Here is a 5,418-nt window from a genome sequence, read left to right as displayed (position 1 = left end):
TTACTCGAGTGTGCACACTGTATAAGGTTTATGGTTAAAAAACACCTTTTCAGCTTAAGAAATAATCTAGAATATAAGTTGAAGAAGTAAGAAAGCGGGAGGTTAAAACACAACATGCACTGTTGTGAATGTTTTAGCATCTAATTTAGGTATTTAAAGATAGTCTCACTCAATAATGATCTATGGCCTTCGTTTTAATAAAAGCTTCATTATTTTTATTATTCGTATCATTTACTTTTCACTTTTAAGCAATATTTTGGCTTCACATTAACAAGTTCCGTGAGCTGGATTTGGTGAAATAAAATATTTGTAATGTAGGATAAACAGATAGAGTAATGGCCTAGATCACTATTGTCTCCACAAACGCAGCGACCATAACTTCTATAAGCTTAATTTTTTTTTAAATGAAAGAATTTTGCTGTGGATCAAACAATAAAGAAGTGGCCTGGATCACTTTTGTTTCCACAGCGCAATCACCAAGAGTTCCATAAGCTGGATCTTTTTTTAATGAAAGAATTTTGCTATGAATCAGACATTAGAGAAGTGACCTGGATCACCTTTGTATCCACAGAGAAATGATCGCGAGTTCCATAAGCTGGATTTTCTTTAATGAAAGAATTTTGTCTTGGAACAGACAATAGAGAAGTTACCTGGATCATCTGTCTCTACAGTCGCAACGATAAGGAGAAATAAAGTCACGGAATCGTGGAGATGGGCTTAGAGGATGGATGTACTTTGATGAACAATGAATGATGAATTAAAGAAACTCGGTTAATAGTAACATGAAGTACGAATAGAAAAGTTCGAAATCCCATCTCCGATAAGTTTAATCTGTCCTGCCATCCAATTCTATTTTATTCATATCTTAAATGCTAATATAAACTTGTGTCAGAGTAATATTAACTACATATACTATTGGAAACTTGTATAAGTGTCAAAAATCATGATTAATGGATTAATTGAAAACTGGACAACTTAATTCTAATGTCTTTAAATTTTGGACTTAATTGTAGCGTAATGTTCATTTCAAATAGAAATAGTCTTAAAAGAGAGTTGAATTTTGACTCAATCATATTGTTACGAATCTGTAATGCTGCTTCCCAGCATAGTTCGTTCCACCATCGGAAAGAATGTTTTACAGTCAGCGGTATTGGACGGAGTCCGGTGTCGCGTCGGAGGGTCCCCGAGCTTGGCGACAAACTTGGCGACCATTTGGCGCCAAAATAGATTATACCCGAAACATCGAGAATTTTCCCGATGCGTCCAATAGGAACGGAGATACGCCTCGAGCGTTCCTGAATGGTTGAGAGGCGTCTAGCCCCGCCTCCTGAGATCTATAAAAGGAAGCGGCCGCAGCTGCTAGGGCAGAGTAGTCGGAAACGACGATAAAGAAGAGGCCTTCCAGAGATAAGCGAAGCAGCAACGGAGTGAAGCTAGTGCTGAACTAAGCTATGTTCTACTGTCTGCAGTAGAGTCTGTTGTATGCTGCTGTATATGCTGCACGTCTCGGCTGAAGATAATCGTCTTCTGTGCTGTATATAGTTGTCGTCTTTGTGTTGTCCTGTGTGTCTTCGTTTAAATAAACGTCGTTGTTTTATTTTCTACTGCCGCCTGGTGATTGAGCGTTCTTCACACCATATAACTTCCACTATCCAAACGAACCCCGGAAATTTCGTAACACTATTATTACATAATACTATACGCGATGTTGTTTCATATTCTGAATGTCGGAAAATATCATGGAAATATTGCATTTTAATTAATTATTTCCTTCTTTATTAAATTTTATTAAAACTGATTATTCAAATATTTTTTGCTTATGTTTTCTTTTCAGAAAAATCTTTACCAAAAAAATCCAATTAGATGTTAAATAATTTTTTTTTGACAGTTACTTTTTCTTTCCTCAGCTTTTCAGAATTAATCCGTTTTAGAAAAAAATATGCTGACTGTTAATTAAAATCAAATGCTGTATAAAATTTAGAAATAAAGTAAGATTTGACGCATTCAGTTTCAATTTTGAAGAAACCTGTGCATCGATTCATAATTGAGAAATTATGAATCGATTGAGAAATATTTAAATGTGCGAAATGTACAGATAATCTTTTCATATTTATTACCTTATTTGTCAAAAGATTCGTAATTTGATACAAATACAAATTCTTGCTGTTTGGGGGAAAATTTATTTCGTCTTAATGGGGAAATTAATTAGAAAATATTAATTTTAATTCAGAAACTAATTTGAATAGCTGTAAGAATTCTACAAATTTATGTAATAGAATTTTTTGTGAGAATTTAGAAAATGATCATTTGAGCAATCGATAGCAATAATTCTTTTCTGTTAAATATTACTAGAACTTATTTCTCCCTAATTATGTACTTTATCTGCTAATATGAAGATATATATTTTTTTACAGAAACAAAAGAAGATAGAATTGTGTTAAGATACTTTTCACTATCATATTTACAGAATTAGTTTTTTTTAGGGAATTAAACATACAATGCAGAAAGGAAGAGCTTTTTACAAATTGCATTTTATATTAGTGCTATCATTTAGAAATTAGGGATATGTTTTAAATTTTATAAAGGTAAAATAATAAATTTTAATGGTACATTTTTTTTAACCTTTTCATTGAATACGTTTCAATTTTTGAAGCCACAAACACCTTATTTAATACTGCATTATATCTACTAAGTTCGTATAAATATTATTGACGAGCTTCAAAAAGCAAATGAAAGCATGCCCAATTTCACTTTAATAATTAAAAACAAGTTGGCATTTTCAAAATTTTTCTTTCTAAAATAGTTTCCCAATTATTGATGATTTCAATGTAATTTTCATATGCTGTATATAAAAGTTAAAAAAAAAAAAAAAAAAAAAAAAAAAACATAATTCTGAAAATCCGACATGAAATACTAACTTTATTTTTATCATCAAATGCTTGATAAGTAACAAAATACATTTTTGAAAAAAAAATATCCAAAGAAAATTCGAAGATGGTAATGTTTTATGTTTAGTTAGTTTATTCTTGCTTTATTTTGTTAATTTTCTTCTATAGCAACAAAAAAAAAAAAAAAAAAAAAAAAAAAGAATCTACTGTTTGTTTCAGTATTCTGAGACTATCACTTTTCGACGATTCTCACTAAGGGGTGAGACGTGGAAGGATGAGTTCATTTTAGAAATTCATTATCATTCTTTGATCTAGATTACCACCCTATTAGTTACTATTTCGGTCAATTCATTTTCACGTGTATATGAGCGTCATTTCTGAGCGCATTATTATTATTATTATTTTCAAAACTGAGTATTGCTTGCTTATATGACTAATTCAAGTGCTGGTTCAAATTTTGCTAATTATTTCATGTAATATATTTAAACTAATACTTTTTTTAAGTAAAAAAAACAAACATAATTAATAATACTTTTTTTATTATTTTAATCATTTTTTAAAAATAATATAGTATATTTAAAAATAATAATATTTATAATATTTTTAAGATGTTCCATATTACAGCAGCTCCTTAAATAAATAAAAAAAAACAATTAAATAGATTAAATTCTCGAATTATCCACTGTTGTTAATCTCAAAATATTTTCAAAAAATTCAATAACAAAAAAAAAAGCATGTTAACATAACTAAAAAGTCATTATTATCTTGTAAAAAAGTAGTAAAAAAAAGTTTGAAGTAGCAAATTTTAAGAACAGAAATTTTTCATTTATTCATCATAATTTAATGTGTACAGTAAATAAAAATTGCTCTGAAAATTTTTATTGTGAATTAGTATTTTTTTCCGATAGTATTGGGAATTACCTGCAATAATAAGTCCGAGAGTAATACAAGTTTATTGTTAAAAGTAAATATCTCCTCCTTGCATCTTTCCTCTCACCCCTATTTTGACAAATTAAATCCATCCTAACGCATGCGCAAAAGCGCGGAAGGTTTCAGAATTCCTTGGTAAACAATAAAATCGTCGAAACACGCGTGAGATTCAGCAACAACAAATTAATGAAGCAAACCGTTCCCTCCAACCAGTTGGGGCTGAAAACTGACCTAGCACTTCAATTACAGCTCAATAGGTTCCCCTAATCCATTCTGTTTTTGTCCAAGAGAAATGGCTCAGAACTTAGAGGCACGCACTCGAATTGTCATACTTGCTTAAGATAAAGGAAACAAAATTGAAATTATACAGATATATATCGCTTCATATTATAACTATCAAATACAAGATCTGCACGATTAGAATGAACGAGTATTTAATTTAATTTTTTTTAATTGATATATTTTTTTGAATTACTCCATAAAATTTAGAAAGTTAAATGAATTAACTGAAATCTTACTATTGATATTGCCTCAAACTTTCTCATTCTAAAATGAAGATATCGATCACATATTTCTTATAATGAAAATATTGCTTACCTAAAATCTATTAATTTCTGTTATTGTAATTACTTTATAATAACAAAAATTAACTTTTTCAAATATATCTATAGATATGATTCAAATGTTATAAATTAAATCCTTCCTTCTGCAAAAGTTTTGTTGTATAATTTGCAAAAAGAAAAAAAAAAAGGTAACATTTATAAAGTTAATCTTTTTAGGAAAATGAGTTTTAATGGTATATATAAATGACACGACAAAAACTAAAAATAATTCATCTAAAATTATTTCTACATATTTTATCTATATGTAGCTATAATTTTCCATATTAGGTCGAGCGCCGCTGGTGTAGTGGTATCATGCAAGATTCCCATTCTTGCGACCCGGGTTCGATTCCCGGGCGGCGCATGTATTTTGTTCCGTATTTTTTTGCATTGTTTTTTTTTTTTTTTTTTTTTTTACTTTGGTCTTTCTTTTTTTTAAAGAAATATTTCTGATTTTTTTAAAGTTATTCTTTTTTTTACTTTATTTATTTATATTTTTATTATAATAAAGTTATATTAAATGGCATGATTAAATGAATATTGTTTTCAAAATACGAGGAAAACAATATAAAAAATACAGATTTATGCACAAATTATAATGGAAGTTCTATATATTTAATAAAACAATATCTTCCCACTTAAAACCGATTTATTTGATGATTTAAACAAACATTTTTCCTATAATTTTGTAAATGAGATATACTTTTTTAAAAATATATAATTACATTTTGTACTTTTCTTCTTTCATTTCATCATCACAATGATTATCAATAATTTATTTGACATTAAATAACATTAATTATAAACGTGGAAATAATAGCAATGTATAATACTAAATAATTTAAAAAAAATAATAATATTAAAATTAATTTTAAATAATGAAAATTTAAGATTCTAGATGGCACCACGAATCAGTCACTAATTTATTTCAGCTAAAAGTAAATGCAATGAAAGCAGCAGTGTAATTGGAATTGGCAGACTAATTAGAAATTTATTCC

The 5,418-nt window shown here is 28.5% G+C and overlaps 1 non-coding gene across 1 annotated transcript; it reads left to right on the top strand.

The window, feature by feature from the left end:
- Positions 1–4,713: 4,713 nt before the first annotated feature.
- Trnag-ccc (transfer RNA glycine (anticodon CCC)) lies at positions 4,714–4,784 on the top strand. Its single transcript has one exon. It is a non-coding gene; the product is annotated as a tRNA-Gly (tRNA).
- Positions 4,785–5,418: the final 634 nt, after the last annotated feature.

Source organism: Argiope bruennichi, chromosome 7 (genome assembly GCF_947563725.1).
Source record: "Argiope bruennichi chromosome 7, qqArgBrue1.1, whole genome shotgun sequence".
Classification (NCBI taxonomy): domain Eukaryota; kingdom Metazoa; phylum Arthropoda; class Arachnida; order Araneae; family Araneidae; genus Argiope; species Argiope bruennichi.
The sequence above is the reverse complement of the archived record's forward strand: the minus strand, read 5'-3'. Positions and strand labels throughout refer to the sequence as shown.